The sequence below is a fragment of the Macaca fascicularis genome, chromosome 7 (assembly GCF_037993035.2).
Source record: "Macaca fascicularis isolate 582-1 chromosome 7, T2T-MFA8v1.1".
In the NCBI taxonomy this organism is placed as follows: Eukaryota; Metazoa; Chordata; class Mammalia; order Primates; family Cercopithecidae; genus Macaca; species Macaca fascicularis.
The window spans coordinates 76,117,919-76,132,085 of record NC_088381.1 but is presented as its reverse complement, the minus strand read 5'-3'; the positions used below and the strand labels follow the sequence as shown (position 1 = coordinate 76,132,085).

At 39.9% G+C, this 14,167-nt stretch overlaps 1 long non-coding RNA gene across 5 annotated transcripts in view; it reads right to left on the bottom strand.

Annotated features, from left to right (window-relative positions):
• The window catches only part of LOC102135343 (uncharacterized), a 215,418-nt gene extending 215,158 nt beyond the window's left edge, over positions 1 to 260 (bottom strand). For all 5 annotated transcript variants that reach the window (XR_010588294.2, XR_012416280.1, XR_012416279.1 and 2 more), the window contains exon 1: positions 146 to 260. This is a non-coding gene — a long non-coding RNA (uncharacterized lncRNA). The remainder of the gene's footprint in view (positions 1 to 145) is intronic.
• Between the last annotated feature and the right edge of the window lie 13,907 nt (positions 261 to 14,167).

Sequence of the window (14,167 nt, the reverse complement as noted above, 5' to 3'; positions counted from 1 at the left end):
AAATTAAAATGTATGTCTAGGACAAGGGGGCCTATGTCAACTAGGGGACTATCTTCCCCACTACTTACGCAAGAATATTCACCATTGGGAGAGCAGGCTATGTAGCTTGGCAGCACTGCTGCCACCTGTCCAAACCTCCCCTCACCTGTGCCCTTTAAGTGACCAGCATTTCTAGGCATCCATGGAGCCACAGGGAGCATTCTGATGGCTGGCCCCGCATCTTCCCTTCCTCCTTCTTCTTCACATTCTATTTTCTGAGTGGTTGTCAGAGGAACGCTGAATCCTGCTGTCGTTTTTTCAGACCTCAGGAGCCGTTTATGACAGTCTTGGCACCATGAAGCATTTCAAGCTCCTATCTCAGCACCACAGCTGCCTGCTCCTCGCTCAGTCAGGATGAGCTTGCCACAGTACATTTGCCCCTTAATCTCTCTCCCTTCTTCCCTCCCTTCTTCTCTCCCTCCCTCTCTGCTTCACTCTTTCTGTCACACGGGTGTGTGCACACACACAAGTTCCCATTGGATAGAGGGAGAAACACTTTTTAGTTTCTTTCCAGGCCTAATAGAAAATTCATTTTTCACAGAAACAGAGCTTTTTTTTTTTATCCATTGTAAAAGTGTGGGTGTCCTTCTTTGGAGAGTAATAATGGTTTTCCACATGGCCTTCTCTGACCCATTGCTTGTTTGTGCATATGTGTGTGTGTGCACATGTGTATGTGCGTGTGTGTCTGTGCATGTAACTGTGTGTGTATGAGAGAGAGAGAGTGTGTGTGTGTATGTGTGTGTGTGTCAGGGAGGGAGTGAAGGAGAGTGTGATAAGGAGAGAACACCTCAGAATACCCAGATAAAAGACATTATAGCAACACTATAAAGTTAAGATATGGGATTCCCAAGTCAATCACCTTCAAGCTGGGGAGTCTGGAGTGTGAGGAGAGTGGGAGTTTTTCTCTGACAACGTATTCATTGTCTAAGACAATTTTAGGGTCAAAAATATCTTTGAATAAAGGTGCCTGGAAAAAAAGTACAGGAAGAGAACATAGCAAAATGTTAACAATGGTTGTCTTTGGGTGGGAGGGAGAAGAGGCAGGTTATGGGTGATCTGTTTCTTTTATTTCAACTATTCTACGTTCCGCACTTTTAAATTTTTGATATTAAGCTGGAGAGAAAGGACATGAATATAGAGATGAACTCGCTGAATGTAGCAATGAATGCTGAGTTAGACAAAGATGCATGGCTACCTTCCACATCCAATTATTTAAGGGCAAATCAGAAAACTCCACTTTCAGAAATTTTTTTTAAAATGTGCTTTACAGTATTTTCCCCTTTCAGCCTAAGGACTAAAAATTGAACACAAATGAATCTGCCCCATTGCCTCAAAGATTCTTAGACTAGTTCAGGATCCATTTTCTGGACATCACTGCTTTTTAGACAGGAAACAGGGCTAAATTCCTATTGACTTCGAAGTACATAGACCCACAGATTTGTTGGTCACAGTATCCTCTTTCTGGCTCTCTCTGACTCTCTCTCTCTCTCTCTCTCTCTCCCCCCCTCCCCCACATCACCCCCAAATTAGAATGCATATATAAAATGCTGATTAATTGAAACATGGAATGATTAAGATTTTACTCTGAGACAAATACGTAGATTTCAACTAAGATGTTTGGTTGAATAAATGCATATACCTTCACTCCATCATTAAACCACATTAACATGAGATTATTATAAATAAATAAATAAACCAATAAAGATAAGAAGAAAAGAAAGACAATACCTTCAGCATTTAGGAAACTGGAAAGTAGAATCTGTGAGTGGCACCTGACAGCAGACCCAGGGATGCTGAATCCCAAGCTAGCAGTAGGAAGGCAACCAGGATCCCTAAAAGTTCAAGAGTTGGCAGCATAATTTACCTCGGGAGGCAGAAGCAACATAAGCGTGAAAATAGGGTTGAATTCTATTTAAGTAGTAGGTAGATCCCAGATCCTCTCCCTAGACTGGATGACTGCATCCCACAGTGGCAGTAGGCTGGAGGTTTCCTCTCTACAGGGTAAAATATGGTGCCTCTAGGCAGGAGCTCTCCAGACACCAAGTGCTTAAATGTACACACTGAATACTGAGATCCTCCAGGTTTCCTATCACTTGGTTCCAATGAGGATGGTAGATACTTGGTCAGAAGGTAAGATGATTCTTCTCTGGAGAGAATCTCTCCAGCCCAAGTGAAAAACTCAGACCCTGCAAGATCACCTTCCAAGAAAGCTTACAATCAGAGAGCTTCTATCAGCTTTTAGCTTTTCAGTCCTCCATTTCTTTTTTTAACAGAAACAGACAGCTAAGGGTCACCAGGCATCTGAGCAAAGCTTCTAACATGAATGGCAGAGACCAAAGCAAGCAGACAAATAAAAGCAGCCTGAATGGAAAGGGCTAAACTAGGAGATAAGACCTTCAGAAACCCATATGAGTGTTCTCAAAGAGATAAAAAGCAGTTACCATTTTCATGAAACAAGAACTCAATTTAAAGAATAAGAAAACTCTTAGAAATTGAAAATATGACAGCAAAACTTGTTTAAAAAATTCTCATTAGAATGCTAAGAAGACAAAGTTGAGTAGATGACCCTTATGTCCTCCAGAAATAGAGCTATAAGAAAAATGTTGAAACACAGAAGAAAATTAAAGGAGGTTCAACACTAAAATGATCAGAATTCCAGAGATAGAAACAGAGACAGACAGAAAGAGAGAGAAATAAGAACAGACACATGCGCTAAAAAAGAGAGAGAGATAAACCCTAACACAGTAATAGCTGGAGACTTCAACACCCCCCTTTCAGCATTGGACAGATCTTCCAGACAGAAAATCAACAGAGAAACATCAAATTTAATCTGCACTATAGACCAAATGGAACTAATAGATATTCAAGGAACATTTCATCCAATGGCTGCAAAATACACATTCTTCTACTCAGCACATGGATAATTCTCAAGGATAGAAGATATGTTAGGTCACAAAGCAAATGCAATCACATTTGAAATCAGGACTAAGAAATTCATTCAAAACCATAAAATTACACGGAAATTGAATAACTTGCTCCTGAATGCCTCCTGGGTAAATAATGAAATTAAGGCAGGAATCAAGAAGTTCTTTGGAACTAATGAGAACAAAGACACAACTTACCAGAGTTTCCAGGATGCAGCTAGTAAAGCAGTGTTAAGGGAGAAATTTATAGTACTAAATGACCACATGAAAAAGTGAGATCTCTAGTTAACAACCCAATATTACAACTAAAAGAACTAGAAATCCAAGAGCAAAAAAGACCCCTCAAAGCTAATGTGGGAATGGGGAGAGAGGGCATCTTTGTCTCATGCCAGTTTTCAAGGGGAATGCTTGCAGCTTTTGTCCATTCAGTATGATGTTGGCTGTGGGTTTGTCACTTATGGCTCTTATTATTTTGAGGTATGTTCCTTCAGCACCTAGTTTATTGAGTCTTTAACATGAATGGATATTGAATTTTGTCAAAAGCCTTTTCTGTATCCATTAAGATAATCATGTGGATTTTTTGTTTAGTTCTGTTTATGTGATGAATCACATTTATTGATTTGCATATGTTGAACCAACCTTGCATCACAAGGAGGGTGGATGTGACCCAGAATTTATCAATTTCTTTTAGATTGTCTAGTTTATGTGCATAGAGTTCTTCATAATATTCTCTGATGGTTGTTTGTATTTCTGTGGGGTCAGTGGTAATATTGCCCTTATTGTTTCTGATTGTTTATTTGAATCTTCTCTCTTTCTCCTTTATTAGTCTAGCTACAAGTCTATCTATTTTATTTTTTTTAACCAATAAGATTTTAATAGACCAGTTACTGGGAAGTAAATAAATTTTTAAAAACCTTCAATGAGCAATCTCCAAAAACAGTCATGATTTTGTTTGGGTTCTTGAAAATGTTTAAGAAATAGATTATGAGTTTTATTAATTTTTTCAGAACACCAGTTTTTAAAAACTTCATATGGAACCAAAAAGGAGCCCAAACAGCCAAGGCAATCCTAAGCAAAAAGAACAAAACTGGAAGCGTCATGCTACCAGACTTCAAACTATACTACAGGGCTACAGTAACCAAAACAGCATGGTACTGGTACACAAACAAACACATAGACTAATGTAACAGAATAGAGGACCCAGAAATAAGACCACAAATCTACAGCTATCTTAAAGAGTTAAATGTAAAACCCAAAGACATATATGCAACCAATGATCAGAGGAAAAAAGCTCAGCATCACTGATCATTACAGAAATGCAAATCAAAACCACAATGAGATACCATCTCACACCAGTTAGAATCTTTGGCAAACTTGACTAAAACAAGCAACGGGGAAAGGAGTCTCCCTATTCAGTAAATGGTGCTGGAATAACTAGCTAGCCATATGCAAAAGATTGAAACTAGACCCCTTCCTTACACCACAGACAAAAATTAACTTAAGGTAAATTAAAGGTTTAAAACTATAAAAACTATAAAAACCCTGGAAGACACCTGAGGCAATGCCATTCAGGACATAAGCACAGGCAAAGAATTCATGATGAAGATGCCAAAAGCAATGGCAACAAAAGCAAAAATTGATGAATGGGGTCAAGTGAAACTAAAAATCTTCTACACAGCAAAAGAAACTATCAACAGAGTAAACAGACAACCTACAGCATGGGAGAAAATGTTTGCAAACTATGTATCCCACAAAGGTCTAATATCCAGCATCTATAAGGAACTTAAACAAATTTATAAGAGGAAAACAAACAACCCCATAAAAAAGTGGGCAAAGGACATGAAAAGACACTTTTCAAAAGAAGACATATATGCAACCAACAATCATATGAAAAAAGCTCAATATCACTGATCATTACAGAAATGCAAATCAAAACCACAATGAGATACCTTCTCACACCAGTCAGAATGACTATTATTAAAAAGTCAAAAACAACACATGCTGGCGAGGTTGTGGAGAAAAAAGAACACTTATACACTGTATTTGGGAGTGCAAATTAGTTCTGCCATTATGAAAGACAGTGTGGTGATTCCTCAAAGACCTAAAGAAAGAAACACCATTTGACTCAGCAAACCCAGTAATAGGTTACTGGGTATATACCCGAAGGAATATAAATCATTCTGTTATAAAGACATGTGCATGCATACGTTCATTGTAGTGCTATTCACAATAGCAAAGATATGGAGTCAACCTAAATACCCATCAATGGTAGACTGGATAAAGAAAATGTGGTACCTGTACACCAACGAATACTATGCAGCCATAAAAAAGAATGAGATCATGTCCTTTTCAGGGTCATGGATGGAGCTGGAGGCTATTATCCTTAGCAAACTAATGCAGGAACAAAAAATCCAAATAACAATTGTTCTCACTTATAAGTGAGAGCCAAATGATGAGAACACAGGGACACATGGCAGGTGGGGGAACAACACACACTGGGGACTTTCAGAGAGTGGAGACTGGGAGGAGGAAGAGGATCAGGAAAAACAACTAATGGACACTAGGCTTAATATCTGAGTAATGAAATAATCTGTACAACAAAATCCCATGACAAAAGTTTACCCAAATAACAAACCTGCACTTGTACCCCTGAACTTAAATAAAAGTTAAAAAAAAGAAAAAAGAAAGAAAGAAAATATCTCAAGGTGAACAACATAACTTCCTGGGTTGAAACACATGAAAACAAACCCACATCAAGGCACATCATCTTGAAAATTTGGAATATATAACACAGAAAGAAAACTCCCCAAAATTTTCAGCAAAGTTTTTTTAAAAAACAGTATTTACAAAGAATCAAAAATTAGATTGATTTTAGGCTTCTCAACAGCACTACCAGAAGCCAGAAAATAATGGAGTAATATCTTCAAAATTTGAAAGGGAAATTATTTCCAATCTAAAATTTTATGCCCAACCAGTCATGTAAGGGTAATAAGGAATAACGTCATGTTTCAGAACAATTTGCTTCGGTGTATCCTTGCTTGAATAAGTTATTGGAGGATACAGTCCACCAAAAGAGAGATTCAGGCCTTGGAGTAGTACAAAACAACAGAGTGGGTTTGTATCCGTATTTGAAAGGCAGCAGCATTCCAGAGTCAGGGAGCACTGGGGGAGAAGCCCTCTCCAGTACCCCTGGAGCTCACACCTCTCATTCCCACATTCCTATGTCCCATTGCTGCCCATGAATTCTGATCACGTATTCCTTTGATAGAGGCATTTCTGTCACTGATTAGCTATAGTCAAGTGGCTCCTCCTGGGGCTACAGGAGATAATCTATTGCTTTTCATTAAATGTCAATTTGATTAGCTTAGTTGTGAAGTCAACACTATGCCGTCAGCTCTGGGTTCTTAGGAAGATGTCTACTTATAAACTAGTTAAAGAACGTGGCCCTCCTACCTCTGAGTTGTGTGATTCTGGGCAGGCTACTTAGCCTTTCTCTCATCTGTGAAAGGGAAATACAGTATCAGAACACTGTCAGGAAGCTGAAACAAAATAACAAACATAAAGTTCTTATCTTGGGCTCCACACACGGGAAGTGTTGAATATATAACAGTTCCTTTTCCTCCAAGGCCAGACCACATAGAGGACCCTAAGACAGCCACAGCCTTGGTCAGCAGGACAAACATGAGGTTTAAATTGCACCATTAAAGCCGTGGCCAAATGGCTGCTCTGCCTCTGGGTCACTCACCGCCACAAGGCTTTACCAATTCCCATCCTGGATAGGAAGTGGGCTTTTTGTTTGTTGGTTTTTTTGTTTTTTTGTTTTTTATGAGATGGAGTCATCCAGGCTGCAGTGCAGTAGCATGATCATGGCTCACTGCAGCCTCAAACTCCTGAGCTCAAGTGACCATCCTGTCTTGGCCTCGTGAGAGCAGCTAGGACAACAGGCCAACAGGTGTGCACCCCCACACCTGGCTAATTGTTATTTTATTTTAGTTTTTTTAGAAATGAAGTCTTGCTATGTTGCTCACACTGGTCTCAAACTCCTGGCCTCAAGCAATCCTCCCATATTAGCCTTCTAAATTGCTAGGATTACAGACGTGAGTCACTGCGCCCAACAAGTGTTCTAAATGCATTTTCCAGCCTGCTCTTCAGAAGGACAAGAAGCAAAGAGACCCTCCTTGCAATATAGATAATAAAAGCATTCCACTATTTAGTAGGGGCAGAGTTCATGATCAGCCACAACTAGTTATTCAACTGTAATCCAGAAGTCCCATTGATACAGGAGTTAAAAAGGAAATATTTAGGCAGATAGTGAGGGTAAGGAAGTCCTTGGTAAGGTTTCCCTTTTAATAAAAAGCAGCCCCCAAATCATTTCTTTTCTAGCAAAGAGCAGCCTGTAAAATCGAGCTGCAGACATGGACAAGCAAGCTGGAAGCTTGCACAGGTGAATGCCTGCAGGTGTGACAATAGAAGAAGGCTACCTGGGGGCTAGGTAATTCAACATGATGGCTCCAGCTTCGCCTTTTTTTGTGTGTGTGTGTGTGTGTGTGTGAGACAGGAGTCTCGCTCTGTCGCCAGGCTGGTGTGCAGTGGTGCTATCTCGGCTCACTGCAATCTCTGCCTCCCGAGTTCAAGTGATTCACCTGCCTCAGCCTCTGAGTAGCTGGGAGTACAGGCGTCTGCCACCACACCCGGCTAATATTTTTATATTTAAGTAGAGATGGGGTTTCACCATGTTGGCCACGATGGTTTATCAACTCCACGTACAGTAAGGAACAGACAACATGGCACTGGCCAAGCAGAAAACCCATTTGCATAATAAGATTAGGGTGGGGTGGCCAGCTTCTTCCAGTGCTGTGTAAACGTCTCACCTGGTCCAACCGATCTTTGGGCCCTAGGTAAATCAGATACTGTCTCCTCAAGCCAGTCTATAATACCTGTGCACTTCACCACAAAACCAGAAGACTCACTCAGGAGCCCCTGTCTGTCTGCAGGAGATAGAGCTGTTCTCTTTTCTCTTTCTTTTGCATCTCAAACCTCCACTCTTAACCTCACTCCATGTGTGTCCGTGTCCTTGATTTCCTTGGCATGAGGCAACGCACTTCGGGTATTACCCAGACGAATGATGCCGCTTCATCATGGTTCTGCTTTTTTTAGGCTGTGGGACAAACGGCCCCTTTGCTCTGCAACCCTACCTCGGCCTTGCTCAGGTCTCCTTCCAGCTGAATCGCAGAGCCAAATAAAGCCCCCCAGGTTAAGTCTTCTTTTAAAGGGGCAGCCACTCCAAAGAAGGCAGCACGATCAGTTTCAGGTGGCCCGGGAGTGCTACCAGGGTGCTTTGCGCTCAGCCACTCTCAGTTCAAAGGCTCACCAAGTGCAGCAACAGAACACAGGCTCATCTAGTTAAAAAAAAAAAAAAAAAAAATGAGAGGAAAAGGGCAGTTTTAATTATTATTTCCCAGGCAGAGGGGAGGTTAAAAAAAGCCAATTTCTGACTGGGCGCGGTGGTTCACGCCTGTAGTCCCAGCACTTTGAGAGGCCAAAGCGGGCAGATCACGAGTCAGGAGTTCAGGACCAGCCTGGCCAACATGGTGAAACCCCATCTCTACTAAAAATACAAAAATTAGCCAGGCATGGTGGCGCATGCCTGTAATCTCAGCTACTCAAGAGGCTGAGGCAGGAGAATCGCTTGAACCCGGGAGGCGGAGGTTGCAGTGAGCCAAGATTGTGCCATTGCACTCCAGCTCTGGGTGACAGAGCAAGACTCTGTCTGGGGCGGGGTGGGGAGGGGAACTGATTTCTGAACAGTGAGGCAGAGTTTAGTTGATCTCTTCTGTTACTTACTCATGTTTCCCCACAGAAACCACATCACAAATCTGAGTCTCCTCCGGGAAGGGAAGGAGTAGGATGTGTGGTTCTCTCAGCCTCCTTTCCACAGTAGGGTTCTGACTTCCACTTCTAAAACACTTCTGCAAGCATCAGTACCTCATAAATGTTTTACTATACGCGAGACAGCAAAGGGAAGCACAGATTAGCTATTGTTACAGGACAATAGAAACTTGCTGTCTTCTCCAAGTTTGGCGTTAGAACCAAAGAGCAAGCACCAAACAGTAGTTGTCAAGAATCCTCTCATTTACAGTCAGGTTCTAGAGCTTGTGGGCAAAACTTGCAAAGGATGTGGCCAATTTTGCCAGAATAGATTATTAGATACAGCCAACTAAAATTTCTTTTTTTTTTTTTAAGACTAAAGTTTCATTGGAAGATTACACTGAGGACTTCTTCAAAGGGTTGTGTGCTGTATGAACTCCCTCCTTACCCAATACTCATGGGTGGGAAAATGCTTTTCCTTCATTTTAAGGCAAATGAGCTGCATGAACAGGAACTTTAACCGTTCAGACAGACTGGCCCACGTCCCTGAAGCTTGAAGAACTCGGGAACTGCTATTACATCTGAATAAAGTCTAAGGGCAAAACGCTGTGGTCGAGTTGGAATAACGGGGCAGACAGAAGAGATTGGAATTGGGAGTGGACCATACTTCACGTTAAAGCAGGCGAAGGTGTGTGCATGTTTTCTATGGGTCAAATATGAACTACATAATAGAGAATGAGCCATCAATTTTAAGGAAGGCTCTGACCAAAAAAACTTCCTTCCAGGGGTGAGGCAACTTCAGCAGGAAGAGGCTGCCCTGGACCACCAGAGGCAGGTGGTAGGAGGGCTCTTAGTGGCCACCCAGAAAATGTATTGCCTGAGGTAGTGAACTGCTGTCAGAGAACCCTAGCAGGGGATATCTGAGGAACCCATGAGAAATGGCCAACAACTGCATGTCTGCACCCAAAATGTGAGACCATAATACAACTGAACAATTCATTAAGACCCTATCTGTTCCTCTATCTCTCCTTTCTCCCTGCCCCACTAGCCAGCCCTAGAAGGGCCAGAAACCACTGCTAAGGAGTGGGGGCGTGGACAATCAGAAGCCAAATACACTGCCCTCCTCTCCCTTCCCACTGTGGGTTTTTCAGGCTGGGGCTGTCACAAAGAGGAGGAGAGATGAAGGGTTTTTTATGCTGATACTTTATTATGACCATTTACGAACATACAGCAAAGTTGAAAAAGCTTTACAGTGAACAACTGTATCTTCACCAACTTGGATTCTTGTTTTATCTCATGTCAATCCACAGATCCATCTCTCTATCCATCCATCCACTAATCCATCTTAGTTTTTAGGCATTTCAAAGCAAATTGCAGACATCAGTAACTCAACATGCATTAACTAGAATTTGGTGTCTTTTTTTTTTCCTTTTGGTGTAAAATTTACAAATGATGAAATGAAAAAGTTTTAAGCATGTATTGCTGAATTTTGACAAAAGTATACATTTGTGTAACCCAAAACTGTATCAAATAAAGGACATTACCATAATCCCTGATACAGTTTGGCTGTGTCCTCACCCAAATCTCATCTTGAATTGTAGCTCCCAGAATTCCCAAGTGTTGTGGGAGGAACCCAGTGGAAGACAATTGAATCATCTGGGCAGTTTCCCCCATACTGTTCTTGTGGTAGTGAATAAGTCTCACAAGAGTTGATGATTTTATAAGCAGAAAGCCCTTTTGCTTGTTTGTCATTTCTTTCTTGTCTGCCACCATGCAAGATGTGCCTTTTGCCTTCTGCCATGATTGTGAGGCCTCCCCAGCCACGTGGAAGTGTGAGTCCATTAAACCTCTTTTTCTTTATAGAGTACCCAGTATCAGGTATGTCTTTATCAGCAATTGGAAAACGAACAAAGACAACCCCAGAAAGTTTCCTCATGACCTGTCTCAGTCAATCTCCACCTCTACACCCTTGGGTTTTTTCCAGTGTAGACTAAGTTTGCCAACTTTGGAAATTCCACATAAATGGAATCATATTATGATAGCCCTATATATAAGGCTTCCTTCAGTCTGCAAAAGGATTTTTGTGTTTATCCATGGGTTGCACATATTAGTAACTCTTTCATTTTTATTGCTGAGTAGTATTTCATGATATGAATTACCATAGTTTGCTACTTGATCTTCTATTTATGGTCACCAGGAGTATTTTCAGCTTTTGATTATTATGGATAAAGCTGTTGTGTTCTTCTATAAGTATTTTTATTAACATGTATTTTCACTAATTTGGGGTAAATGCCTAACAGCGAAATTTATTATAGATGACATGTATATTAGTTATATAAGAAAATTCCAGAAATTTGGCAACATGGTTGTACTATTTTATATTCCTATTAGCAATATAGGAGAGTTACAGTTATGCCATTTTCTTGCCAAAATTTCGTGTTTAGTCTTTCCAAACTTAGTCATTTTGTTGGGTGAGTAGTGGTATCTCACTGTGGTTTTAATTTGCATTTCCTTGATGCTTACCGATATGGAACATTTTGTCCCACTTGTAATATTATCTTTGTAAAGTGGCTCCTCAAATCTTTTCTCCTTCTAAACGGTGTTTTTGTTGTTGTTGTTGTTGTTGTTTATTTGTTTTGTTTTATTTTTTTTTGAGACAGTGTTTCGCTCTTGTTGCCCAGGCTGGAGTGCAATGGCGTGATCTTGTCTCACCACAACCTCCACCTCCTGGGTTCACGTGATTCTCCTGCCTCAGTCTCCCAAGTAGCTAGAATTACAGGCATGTGCCACCACCCCCAGCTAATTTTGTATTTTTAGTAGAGATAGGGAATTCTCCGTGTTGGTCAGTCTGATCTCGAACTCCCAACCTCAGGTGATCCGCCCACCTCGGCCTCCCAAAGTGCTGGGATTACAGGCGTGAGTCACCGCGCCTGGCCCAATGTCTGTAGGATCTGTAGTGATAATTTCACTTCTCTCTCTTTCACTTCTCATATTCATAATTTCTATTTTCTCTCTTTGTCATGATCAGAGTACCTAGAGGTTTATTAGTGTTGATTTTTCCAAAGAGCCAAATTTTTTGCCTTGTTAATTTTCTCTATTATTTTGTCTGTCTTCAATTTGGTTGGTCCCTGCACTTTTATCTTCATTGCTTCCTTCTTACTACTTCCTTGAAGTTTTCTTTGCTTTTTTTTTTTCCAATCTTCTTTAGATAGACCTTTTTAGGTCATTGATTTTAGACCTTTCTCTTTTTTTCTGCTTCAGTATAAGCATGTACAGCTGTATTTCCTTCTGGGCACTACCATGGCTGTAATTCACAAGTGTTGACATGTTATATTTTTATTATCCCTCAGAGTAAAATATTTTCTATTCCACCTTGTGATTTCTTCTTGGGCTTGTGGATTATATTTAATCTCCAAATACTTGGGGCTTTCCTAGATCTCTTATTGTTCATTTCTATTTTAATCCTATTGTGGTCAGGCAACATACACTGCATGAATTCAATTTGATTTAATCTATTGAGTCTTTTTTTTATAACCTAGCATGTGACCTATTCTGGTGAACTCTGCATGTACTTGAAACATATATGTATTCTGCAGTTATTGGATGTAACCTTCCATAGGTTCGTTCAAGATGGTGGATAGTGTTGTTCAGATCATCTGCATCTTTACTAAGATTCTGTCTAGCTTGTGTATCAATTGCTAGAGAGATGGGTATTAAAATCACCAATAAAAATTGTGGATCATCTATCCATTTAGTTCTATTTTTGTTTTATACAAATTGAAGCTCTGATTTTAGGTACTTAATTTTTTTAAATCTATCTTCCTGATGAAACAACTCTTCTGTTATCATGAAATGTCTCTCTTTATCTTTGGCAATACTCTTTGACTTATAGTGTATTTTATTTGATATTAATATAGCTATTTCAGACTTCCATTACTGATGGTTTGCATAGTATATCTTTTTATACTTATTTATACTTATACTTATTGCAGGTGCAGTGGCTCACACCTGTAATCCCAGCACTTTGGGAGGCTGAGGCAGGCAGATCCCTTGAGGTAGGAGTTCAAGACCAGCCTGGCCGACATGGTGAAACCCTGTCTGTACTAAAAATACAACAATTAGCTGGGCATGGTGGCGGGTGCCTATAATGCTAGCTACTCCGGAGGCTGAGGCAGGAGAATTGCTTGAACCCGGGAGGTGGAGGTTGCAGTGAGCAAATATTGTGCCATTGAACTCCAGAGCAAGACACTATCTCAAAAAGAAAGGAAGGAAGGAAGGAAGGAAGGAAGGAAGGAAGGAAGGAAGGAAGGAAGGAAGGAAGGAAGGAAGGAAGGAAGGAGAAAGATACTAAATGTACTTATTTAGACCTACTTATATTTGTCTTTTTTTCTATTTAAACTGAATATTTTATATACAGCACATAATTTTTAATGACTTTAAAAACCACAAGATTTTTTAACATTTAATGATTCATTAACATTTAATTTTATTAAATATAGATTTATTAGTGGTAGAATGACGTAACTGGATTTAGGCTTACCATTTAATTATTTGTTTTACTATTTTGTTTGTTTTCTGTTTACACCCCTCTCCCTCCCCACTTTTTGTCCTGTTCCTTTTCTACTGATGTCTTTTGGACAATTTAAATGTTTTTGGAATTTCATTTTAAAGTATCCATTGATGTTTTAGGTATACTGGTTGAAAATCCCTTACCTGAATTCCTTGGGATGAGAAGTGTTTTGGATTTTGAATTTTTTCAGATTTTGGAATATCAACATATACATAAAGAGATCTCTTAAGGATAGAATTAAAGTCTAAACACAAAATTCACTTATGTTTATATACACCTCATACATGTAGGCTGAATGAAATGTTACATAATATTTTTAGCAATTTTGTGCATGAAACAAAGTTTGTGTACATTGAACCATCAGAAAGCACACATGTCACTATCTCAGCCATCCATATGGATGTATTTCAGATTTTGGAGCATTTGGGATTTCAGGTTTTATAGATTAGGGATGCTCAACCTATGCCTCTTTTCATTAGTTTTTGTTGTTATTTTATGTATTAAAATGTGCAAGGAAGGGTGAAGTTTTAAATTGGATGAGATTTTTGAATTTTGAAATTAAACTAGACAGGATTTCTTTTAATTTATTTTTTATTTTTTACTTTAAGTTCCAGGATACAGGTGCAGAACATGTAGGTTTGTTATATGGGTCTATGTGTGCCATGGTGGTTTGCTGCACCTATCAACCCATCATCTAGGCTTTAAGCCCCACAGGAATTAGCTATTTGTCCTAATGCTCTCCCTCCCCTCGTCCCCCACCCCCTGA